Source organism: Esox lucius, chromosome 10 (assembly GCF_011004845.1).
Source record: "Esox lucius isolate fEsoLuc1 chromosome 10, fEsoLuc1.pri, whole genome shotgun sequence".
NCBI lineage: Eukaryota > Metazoa > Chordata > Actinopteri > Esociformes > Esocidae > Esox > Esox lucius.
This window is the reverse complement of record NC_047578.1, coordinates 15,685,665-15,698,192: the sequence shown is the minus strand read 5'-3', so window position 1 is coordinate 15,698,192 and position 12,528 is coordinate 15,685,665.

Sequence of the window (12,528 nt, the reverse complement as noted above, 5' to 3'; positions counted from 1 at the left end):
TTTAGGAAAGCATTAGAAGATCCACATACTGTCAGATATAATATGTCCAACACTGAATAATGCCAATTAGCAACCGCATAAAAAAAACATTATGATGGCGTTTTCATTGATACGTATTCCATTTCTTTTTAATCAAGTTGAAGAGCCATTCCTGCCTTTTTTCCTGTAATCAACTCGAGATCTCCTAATCGCTTGATTAAAAAGCTGTGATCAGTGTGGAAGTGAGACTCTTTTATCATCGCAAGTCGTGTGAAAGGAGCAACTCACATAGGGCCCCGTTCTGAAAATGTACGTCTTTCCAAAGCACTCTGTTTCTATACACTTCATAGTGCCCTTCATTTAGTTGAAAGTGCCATCGAATGACAGACTTCTACAACAGGACGTGTCAGTGCGTTAGCTGATAGGGGAAATACCTATGCAGGCATTCTAAGCTCTCCCACATCCAACACGAGGAGCGTTCCCTAATTCAAGTGCTGAATACCTGGATGAACTTGCTGGCCAACCGATTTTCTAGCATCCTGTGACGTTAACTGCATGGGCTCTTGTTTTAAACGCAAATGTTTTCGCGAGAGACTCTATTAAGTGTAACCCACAACGGAGTGTGAACCCGGTTGGGTCCTGTGGGGGTTGAGGGGAAGGAGGCTGCACTGAAGAGGTCGGCCGTAGATGTGGTAGCCCTGTGGGTGGGTTGGAATGAGGCGCCATTAAAACAGAGGGGTTGATCCAGAAGTGGCAGTGTGAATAGGAAAGAAAATATAGTTGGCAGTTCTTTTCGATCAAGCAATCTGTTAGGAAGGTAGGTACCTGGGGAGTGGAAGGAGTTCTGTTGACGAGGCAGAGGTTGGGTTATACATTTAGTGGTAAAACACCCAGATGGAAAGTGTGAGAAATATGGTTAGGTGGAGACGGTGAAACGTGTTATATTGCAGTTGGAATGGGGTGGATAGCAGAACATTTTTCTGTGAGCTGGCAGGGTTAGGTGTGACAACCTTTTCCCTTGAAACTATTTTGGCCACAAATGACAAGCAAAGCGAGGTGGTAAAGAATCGGTTGCTGCTTTTCTATTCCACCAGCCTGAATCTACGCCAGGATGTCAAGCTATTAGTTATATAAGGCAGCGATATGCAACACTGCGTCTAGCCTGCCGGAATTTCACAAGAAGAAAAGGTGTGAACTCCGAACGAGTGACTCGGTGGCATCTGCTCTTATTTAGCTCCCACTGACTGTGTTGGTCTTGGCGTTTACACATCTGCAGCTTTGAGCAACAATTTTGACGGAAACCCACTGTAAGTTCAACCATTAACACACGTTCCCAGTTTCTTTGGACGACATCAAAAACGTAATTGATACAGAATTCCCTTACAAAAATGTCTGATGTTACTGCTATGTGGCATGGTGGCCATTATAGAGATAGAAGCGGAATGGAACCGCGATGACATTCTGCGTTTTTTTTCATTGATGAAACATCTGGTCTCGATTAGTTTTTCTTTCGAATAAAGTGAAATTAAAGTATTTGGACCGTGACACATTTTTTGTTTATTGTTTTTATGTTCCAGCACTATGTAGTTGACGTGATGACTATCGGTTACAATTTGAGGGTATTTTAATCCTGATCAGCGGAAGCATTTTTAAATGAGAGCTCGTTTTGTACAATGTCCTGGAATTGGCTTCACAGCTTCTTTGTTCTAGGCATGTGTTTGTTTGCATTATTAGTGCATGTACAAGAGAATTGTCAATGTCTATTTTTGATTATAGGTTTTGCAGTTGCATGTGAATGCTATAGTTTTTTTTGGACAGCATGACAACCAAAGTGTCAGTGCAAGTCAAACAGGCCATCACGAAGTGGATAAACCATAATAAATCAGTCAGAGACCTAGCCTAAACATTACACATGCCAACATCAATGTTTTGTACATTAAGAAGAAGAAAGCACTGTTGAGCCCAACAGTGGGAAACTACCTGGTAGACCAACGAAGACCACTATGGTGGATGACCAATAAAATCCTTTAACGAGGAAAATGAAACCCCTAAACAGTCTAACATTCATTCTCCAAGAGGTTTGCCTAGATGTATCAAAGGCTATCAAACATAGAAGGCTGCACCAGTAGAACGTAAAGGGGTACACCACAAAATGCTAACCACTAGTAAGCCACATGAACAGAACACCCAGACCTGCCAAAAACATGCCACGATTAAGCTAATTGTCCAAATACATTTGGAATCCTAAAACTGGGTAAAATAAGTGCTGCAATTTCAAAATAGTTTATCCGATATGACTTGAAATATACTCAAATGAAAGCTGATAGTCTGCACTCATTAAAATCATCGCATGATTTCCAACCAAAGTGCAGGAACACAGAGAACGTGTCTCTGTTTTTTTTTTACTAAACTGTATGTTACTACATTTCAACTTTGCATTGTATAAAATAAGTACTGGACAGATTTCATTACTGCACACACACACATCACAGAGAAGGCATTTCCTAACAGAAACAATATTGTCCAATTGGACCTTGATTGCTTGTGCTTGGCTCTGCCTACCTCCTCTCCTAGGTTCTGCCCACTTGGCGTCACTAGTCTCCCATTAGAAATGACATTGTGTTGGCTATTTTGGTTTAGTTTTATGATTAAATAAAAAAAAAAATATGTGTCACTAGTTAACTCTATCATGGCACTACTTGGGGATCGACACTACACCTCGAGTTCCACAAGTTGCGCCTTCCAATCTGCTGTCTGGGACCTACTCCAACGGTTAAATGCATGGTCAGCTGTGTACTCCGGTTGCTGGGCAACATGACAGTGAGCTCACTGGCTGCCTGCTGCACGTAGACCACACAGATGTAGCACAGGAGCGCAGCAGAGTGTGCTGGAGGAGAAAACTAAGAGTTGGACTGTCTGTCAAAATACCCCCCCCCCATCTCATTTATAGTGAGCAAAGTAGAGAAACTGGGTTTGCTAGGTCATTAGGTTATACACAGTGCATAAGGGCACTATATTAGATAAACAGCACTATGGGTATGTCGGCATGTTTTTGTTTGCTGCTATATGCCTGGTTATAGAGGTTATAGAGTACACATCTAATTTATACTGTACAGTACACACAGTCTCCTTATCTGAACAATTTACTTATTTACCGAGCCCATGTAAGTAACTCTTAGATATTTGTAAATGATTACGTATAGAGAATGTCATTTCTATCTGGTAATTGCTATCAGATCGTACATATACATATTGTTTTATTAGCCTTTAGAATTGATACTATGGTAAAAGATTAAGTACACAGTAAATTGTAACACTCTGCTTAGGTTTAATATGGTATAAATAAGAAATAAGCTGTAAATAAATAAGCTTTTTGATTGTGTTGTGTTTGGCTGTAGGAGACAATGATCTTTGACCCTGTGTACTCCTCTCTGCATCCTAAATGTGGTCCAATTCCTTTCATAGTGCACTATCTTTAACTAGGAGCCATTGGGCTCTAGTGAAATTCACTTCACTATAGTACATAGGGAATAATGTGCCATTTTGGAAGCCGCCTCTAATGAGAATCACAGCATGGGATGTCTATGAAATAAATTACATGCCAGCATCTTAACTGTATTGGATTGACACTGTGTGATGAAGTCAGTTTATAAATACAGTTTTATGGTTTTAAGAGGCCTCAGAGGGAAAGTCCTGATGGATCCTGGCAGTTTGGCAGATTTTGAAACATCAAAAGGCATTCATTTCAGGATGTTATTTACCTTTAGATGCCCTTGAAACAATGTTTGCACGTCGGGCAGGCTTGTGAAGGAGAAGTGGCGTCTTACTCTCCTACATCTTTAATATTGTATATGTTTTCACCTTTCCTTTGCTGCTCCTACTATCTACAGCATATTTCTCCTGAATTTAAACATGTCTCTATTATCTATTGTTTTATATCTAACACTGAATATATCCGAAATGTTACCATACCCTTTATAGAGTGTACTTATTATGACTATTAGGGTTTTGTTTTTAGTTCTGTGTTCCAGCACTTTGAATTTGAAATTATACAATGCATTCATCTTAATTTTCATCCGTATTAGAAGAACTGTTTAGAAACGATATTTGAGCCTTAGACGTGAAGCTGCTGGTGCTTGCTTTAACTCAGCTATGAATGCTATGCCGCGTCAACCCTTGCAAATGGATGCAATTGAAATAGTTGATTAAATTGCATTACACTAGTCAAACATTATTTATTGGCAAATATGTCTTATAGAATACTGCATCCCTGTGCTAATAATTTATTCAATTTTCTTTTAAAACTATGTATGTATGTATGTATGGATGTAAATCTCCAGAAAAAAATTAAGAGACCACCTTTATTATAAAAAAGTTTTTTGCTCTGAAATCGCCTAAAGACTTTAACAATATGTTTACTTTGTGAATTAACGATTAGCGGATTATCGGTTTGGTGCCCAGCTCTGATATGGATTATCAATGTTTTGGAAATAAAGTTGTTTTTGACTGTAGGTTGGGGTAATGTAGGTTGTAGGTAGAGGTAATGTAGGGTCCCTGTGCTTGGCTAGTTTCAAAGCTATTCAAAATAACAGACTTAATGGTGTTCTTCCATTCAAAATAACAGACCTTAATGGTGTTCTTCCATTCAAAATAACAGTCCTTATAACTTAATTCCATTCATAATAGTAATCTGTTTATTATAAGCTATTTATTCATATATTAATAACAAGATCAAAATCTATTTCTCAATACATTTTCTAGATTCAAGATTATGTTTTACTACAACCCGTTTCCAAAAAAAGTATGGACACTGTGTAAAATAGAAATAAAAACAGATGATGTGCAAATCACTTAAACTCTATATTCAATAGAAAATAGTACAAAGACAACATTTCAAATGTTGAAACTGAGAAATGTTATTGTTCCTTGAAAGTATATGCCCAATTTGACTCTGATGCCAGCAACATGTTTCGATAAAGACTGGGACAGGGGCAACAAAAGGCTAGAAAAGTTATGCAAAAAAATATATAAACTGGTGGAACATCTCACAACTAATTAGGTAAATTGGCAACAGATCAGTAACATGATTGGTATAAAAAAAACATCCGAGGGGGAATTAAACATGGGGAGTTGTTCACCACTCTGTGAAAAGCAGCGCAAAGAGTGCAACAATTTAAGAATAATTTTTCTCAACGTAAAATTGCAATGAGTTTGGGCATCTCCTCATCTATGGTACATAATATCATTAAAAGATCCAGAGAATCCGGAGAAATCTTTAGAACAACATATACAGGTTTTGGAGCAACATATCTTGCCATCCAGATTATGTTTTTTTCAGGGAAGGCCTTGCTTCTTTCAGCAGAACAATGTCAAACAGCATGGCTCTGTAGTAAAAGAGTCCAGGTGCTAAACTGGCCTGCCTGCAGTCCAGACCTGTCACCCATAGAAAACATTTGGTGCATTATAAAATGACAAATACAAAAAAGGAAACCCTGAACTGTTGAGCAGCTGAAATCCTATATCAAGCAAGAATGGGGAAACCTTTTACTTTACATTTCTCTGGTTTAACATTTGAAATGTTGTCTTTGTACAGTTTTCAATTAAATATAGGGATTAAATTATTTGCACATCATTGCCTTCTGTTTTGATTAGCATTTTAAGCAGCGTCCCAACTTTTCTGGAAACTGACTTGTATGTTATTCTACTGTTTCACTGCTGTGGCTATAAATGTTTAGTTACTGGTTATACACTACACCTAAAAAAGACAATGTCACTGTAGACTACAACTTTTCTGAAATTGTGAATTCTCTCTGAAAAGACTTCCTCTAGCTGTGCTTGTGGAGTGTTTAATGACTTAACTTAGCAGCAATGGTCCTGCAGGTTTTCACCTAATTCACATTATTAGCTAAATGAAAACTAAATCAGGTCATTCACAACTGGCTTTGGAGGGATAACCCACAGAAGCATACATTTCCAGGAACAGGAATGACCAGCCCTGATTAACATGTACAACTTTTATTTCAGCAAAAAGAAACACACATATGTTTTTACTTGTTTACTTTTTAATTGTTCTGATGAATGCACCGCTTAATCCAATTTATTTATTTACTTACCTTTATTTATTCCGCTCAGACCAAAGTCTTTTTTTTAACAGCTGAGCACTGTTTTACAACAATACAATTGATGGTAAATCATGTATTCTGTCATTTCAGAGTGCATAATGTTGTAATTTAGATTTTGTTTGTTCACTGAGATTCATTGAAAATGACTCTCAGATCTGGCAGATCTGGCAACAGATCTCATTGTGTCTTGGGAAGTAGAACTACCCAAAAGTGTTCAAAAGATAACCTTGAGGAACTTCAAAACTTACTGATTTGTCAGAGGGCAAATCCACAGCAGAGACAAAGGGGTATCTTTTTGCTAGATTAAATCTAAACCAGACAAGAGGCTGTCAGCAAGGACCAAGTTGGGTTTTCAATCCCCCAAAAATTTGATCATACAGTAAGTGGTCATGGTCTAAAGCACAGGGACAGACAGAGAGCCCTAGTCTGATGCCATTTAAAAGGTATTTCTAAACAACTACACAAGTGCAGTCTCAGGACTAGGATGCAGTCCAAAACCAGACCGGAGGTTGTTGTGTGTTATTTGTCTTCAGTAAGGTGGTGAGAAGAAAGGGTATGTTTGATAAAGGCTGATAGTTACTGTATTACAATTGTCAAGGATTCTTTCTCAGGAGAGAATGTATTACCTGCTCTATTATGGTGTTTAGTAAATAAGATGATTTGTGACTATATGGGGGTGGTTGCAATCAAGCCCTAGCAACTTTCCCGAGAGAGTCTTCAACTTTAGTTAAAAGGTATGTTTAGTTAATGTATTTGCATCCATTCAGACCATTAGATTGCCAAAATTGTTACATTTGTTTGTTAACAAATTGCCATTAAATTTGCAGAGGCTAAAATGGAAAATGATGCCTCATTTGATTTGGCATTCATTTATTATAATAAGTATAGCTGTGTCATGCCAATGGAAACCAAGGCCTCCACAATAAAACTTTCCAAACAGTTGCACACAAACACTTCTAACTTGCTTGTGGAGAAAAAAATATTAGTCTTAGAATCATACTCTCTTACATAAGACATGATGTCTTGCATACTCTGTTGCATAAGATGTGATGTCTTGCATAATATCTTGCATAAGATATGATGTCTTGCATACTCTCTTGCATGAGACGTAATGTCTTGCCTACTCTCTTGCATAAGACATGATGTCTTGCATACTCTGTTGCATAAGATATGATGTCTTGCATACTCTCTTGCATGAGACGTGATGTCTTGCATACTCTGTTGCATAAGATGTGATGTCTTGCATACTCTGTTGCATAAGATGTGATGTCTTGCATACTCTCTTGCATAAGACGTGATGTCATGCATACTCTCTTGCATACTTGAAGTTTTTGGTTCAAAGGATGTGATTAATCGCATACGGTAAGGTGGTTTACCACTTAGCATGTAACGTTTATTTGGTAAGTAAAAGAAAAAAAACGATATTACTTTAATGTAATACATAACATTAAAACATGTATTAAATAGTTTTTCCAAAGGAATATTTTTGAAGAAAACAACTCAGATGCCAAATAAGTCATGACAAAATCTAGTAGAGTGGCAGCTGAGAAGTTGGGGACTTTCTCTCAGACTGCCAGCACTTTTAAAACAATTAAATTATTTAATTTAATTATTGATAGGTAGTTTTGGGAATATTTCTTACATAGTATAAATTTCTTTTATTTATGTATTAATTATTTTATTCGTTAGACTTCATTTGACTATGTTCTTCAGACTGGCCTGAAAGTGATTAGTGATCAGATGTGTATGAATAACAAGGATTGCAACTTGAAGGCCAATAGAGACCTTACTATAGAAATAGATAGAACTAATGTGTTGAAGGGAAACTTTTATATTTCAGAATATGGGATAATTTCCTTAATTGTCCCAGAGTCAGACAAACTCATTGGTACCATATATACTGAAACTGAGCTGCAGCACAGTGGCCAAGGCTATTCAGCGGTTTAACAGGACAGGTTATGGTCGACCAAAAACGTTCAGTTCACGTGCTAAGCGTCATATCCAGAGGTTGTCTTTGGGAAATAGACGTAAGAGTGCTGCCACTATTGCTGCAGAGGTTGAAGGGGTGGGGGGGGGGTCAGCCTGTCAGTGCACAGACCATATGCCGCACACTGCATCAAATTGGTCTGCATGGCTGTCGTCCCAGAAGGAAGCCTCTTTTAAAGACACAAGAAAGCCTGCAAACAGTTTCCTGAAGACAAGCAGACAAAGGACATAGATTACTGGAACGATGTCCTGTGGTCTGATGATACCAAGATACATTTATTTGGTTCAGATTGTGTCAAGCGTGTGTGGCGGCAACCATGTGAGGAGTACAAAGACAAGTGTGTCTTGCCTACAGTAAAGCATGTTGGTGGGAGTGTCATGGTCTGGGGTGCATGAGTGCTGCAGGCACTGGGGAGCTGCAGTTTACTGAGGGAACCATGAATGCTAACATGTACTGTGACATACTGATGCAGAGCATGATCCCCTCCCTTCGGAGACCGGGCCGTAGGGCAGTATTCCAACATGATAACGACCCCAAACACACCTCCAAAATGACCACTGCCTTGCTAAAGAAGTTGAGGGTAAAGGTGATGGACTGGCCAAGCATGTCTCCAGACCTAAACCCTATTGAGCATCTGTGGGGCATCCTCAAACGGAAGATGGAGGACCCCAAGGTCTCTAACATCCACCAGCTCCGTGATGTTGTCATGGCGGAGTGGAAGAGGACTCTAGTGGCAACCTGTGAAGCTCTTCATGCCCAAGAGGGTTGAGGCTGTGCTAGGAAATTGACATTTTCACTTAGGGGTGTGCTCACTTTTGTTGCCAGCTGTTTAGACATTAATGGCTGTGTGTTGTGTTATTTTTAGGGGACAGCAAATGTACACTTTTATACAAGTTGTACAATCACTACTTTACATTGTAGCAAAGTGTCATTTCTTCCATGTTGTCACATGAACAGATATAATCAAATATTTACAAAACCATGAGGGGTGTACTCACTTTTGTGTGATAATGTACATATTAAGACTCTTTGCCATGACCCTGCACATTAAATTCAAATGTATCCTGTGTCCTTTTATCATTCTTGAGATATCTTTAGAACTTGACTGGAGTCCACCAGTGGCAAATTAAGTTGACATGATTTAAAAAGGCACACACCTGTCTTTATAAAAACCCACCCATCACAGTACATGTCGGAGGAGAAAACCAAGCCACGAAGTCCAAGGAAATCCCTGAAGACCTCAGATATAGGATTGTGTCAAGAAAGAGATCTAAGGAACATTAAAAAATGTTTTGAGACATTGCAAGTTCGGGTTAACACGTTCTTCTACAAATATAGAAACATCTACATCTACCATCAACACAACATAATAAATGTTAGGGTACTCTTTAATGTCAGTCCAACCATTAACACAGAAAGGGGGAAAAAATGCTTTCATAATTTGTGCAACTTTAAAGCCCGCATGCAGTCTGTTTGGGTTTATTAATAAAACTATTCATTTACAACATTTCCCATAGCCTCTTTTGCCCCTGGACATGCTCAGTTTGATCTTGTGGGCATCAGCAAACAAATACAAATATGTATACATACAAAGAATTAATTAGTTGATATAGCATTTTTACTCTTGATAACAAATTACCATGTTTTATTAGGAAAAGCAAAATCGTGAATGGATTGCATGACTAAAATTTTTAAATATGCATACTAATGTACACTCTGATTTCTCCCATTCATAAAATATTTAGGGTATGGCTCATTGCCATGGTCTATTATTTTAGTTGTTATGAAATACTGTAAATAAATTACCCTTAACTTACACAAAAAGCAATATTAGAATGACCACATGAATATACCAGTTTGTTGGAGGTGATGTGGTCTTCAGAAATATTGGTTGCAATCAGGACTAAAGGACATAACTCTGTAACAATAAATGTAAGTTATTATATGATTGCCTTTAAGGTCAGCTGTGCATGTGATATTAAAGCCTATTCTTGATTGAATAAAAGATCTGTTGCTGTGACCATTAATGTTTGCAGTTCTCCCGTTAAGGCATGCCCTAAAATATGAAAACAGGTTATACATTTACTGTGAATGGTAATCTCAGAGCAATGCCTTTAAAGCCTATAACCTGCTTTCTGATTAAATCCCAGCCTAGTTTATCTACACTATAGGCCAAAGGGGTATCCTAACAAGCCAAGTAGGCTTTAATAAAGCAAGCCTGCTTCAGTCAGCTTCACATTTCAGTTCCTTCTTTATTCCTACTATGCTGGTAAAGACTGCCGTTCCGCCTGCCAATTCCTACAGCAGCCTTGTGCATGTTGTACATGGGTAGGTGAATGCCTAACTCTATATTGAAACTATTTTAAGTTTAAGTCAGTACTACAATTTCATATTTTCCAAAATCAACATGAAAGGAAAGTTATTTAGCAAAATCAGCAAACCATGCTGTGAAATAGGCTATTAGAAATATATTTTTTTATTGTGTATCGTTAATGCTGTCTTTGATGTGCTCTAGTATGCTCATCAATGCATGAGTACCTATTTCCTCACTTCTTTAGTATAATAATATTTGAGAGAATGTATATATGCATATAATATATCCAAACGTGTGACCCGTGTCAGACTATGCAAATGAATTAAATAAAAGCCTATTAATATTTCTGATTCAAAGAACATAATTTGCAGGCAAGCATTTTTAATCATTGAAGTCTTTGATTAAAGAAGAATTGGTCTGAAACAGTCTAAAATGATTGATTACTTTATGCAAGGCATAGACTTAAGTAAAAAGTTATTACTAAACTAAGCATTAAAAATAAAGACATAAGGTTAAGACAGGGCATGAACAAATAATGATCCACTACTCATGAATCTAGAGGGCTAACCTAAAAGAGATGCATCATATGACCTTGTCAGTTGTGGAAAGAGAGAGAACAAAGGTATTTTGATTCAATTTATAACAATCTGAGGGTGTGACTTTTTCAAACGAATAGACAACAACTTGCCAGTCCAAGTTACAGTAACCTCACACTAGCCAAACTCACATTTTCCCAGAGCTGTGTGAGATGAATGCAGATAACTCCCAAGGTCAATAAAAAATTTGCAGTGGCTATTCTCTGAACCGGAACAAGTTACTGCAGAGAAAAGAAACAAAATGTTTAATACAACAAGATTTTTCTTTCTGAAATGAAGGGAATATTAATGAAATCTATGTGAGAGTGAGGGAGTTTAATTACATGGTCCTCAACTCGTAGTTCATATTTACATTGTTTTTTGCCCTTTAGAACACAGGAACAAGGCCAGAATTGTAAATATCATTAACCTTAAATTATAGGGAAAAAGGACTTATTTGTTTGACCACATAGCAGAGAATAATCTATTTAGGTTCTGATATACATATTTAGTGGTAGAAGGGTCCCACGTACAACCTCACATTATTAAAACTGTTATTTTCAAATGTATCTCCTGTGGGGAGATGATTTATGGTTTTAAATAGTGTAGTGAATAGTCACAGTAAGGTTATATTATCTGACAACTGTTGCAGAAAGTGGGTATACAAATAAGTGATTTATCATCGGGTGATCAGAAATGCATAAAAGGAACGTTCAGGCATGGTTCACTGTTCAGAACATGGCTGCATGCCAGGAGAAGCTGCGATACCCTGTTCCTGGTAATTTGATTACTTTTGCTAATTTGCTAATTAAATTGGATTCAAACTACAGTAGCTGTCTCTTATGTGGAGTATATAAGAGTACACGTCAAATAGCACCCGATATTCTAAAGGAAAGAGTGTATCCCAAATCCCATAATTCCATACGTATAGTGCGTTACCTCTGACCAGGGCACTTTCAAGACACGATCTCTGCTGGAAAAAACGCTCCGGTCTGCATCAGCTTATTACTGTTTACCTCCTGTAGCACAATATGAAGCGCTTTCTTCATTGCATCTGAATTGGATTTCAGAAACAAACAGGATTCTATTATTGCCTTTTATTTGGACAGGCTGGACCACAGGAAGTAGAGGGGCGTTTGAGGCTACAAGGACGTGGTTTGGTGGAAGGAAGGGGATGAGAGGGGGCGAGGTGGAGGAGGGCGTGGATGATTCGGCCAGGTCTGATATTCCCAAACAGATTTGGACCTCTTTCTAGCAGCTAAAATATTCATTTAGATAAAACTTAAAATCTGGTTGAACCCTCGCAGTCCTGACCTGCGGTGCGGGCGAGATAGAGAACACAGACAAAGAGGCGAAAATGGAAGATGGTCGGATCGGGATGACAAAATCTATGTAGTCTGAGAGGAATTCTGTGGCATTGGGCTAAATTTCCTCTGGGACACTATGCTCAGAATGTAAGTCGCTCTCTGCCTCTCTGGTTTAGAACCAAACTGATTGAATTATGTTCCAGCAGCTATAGGAAACTCACTTCATTAAGATAGGAGTAAGAGC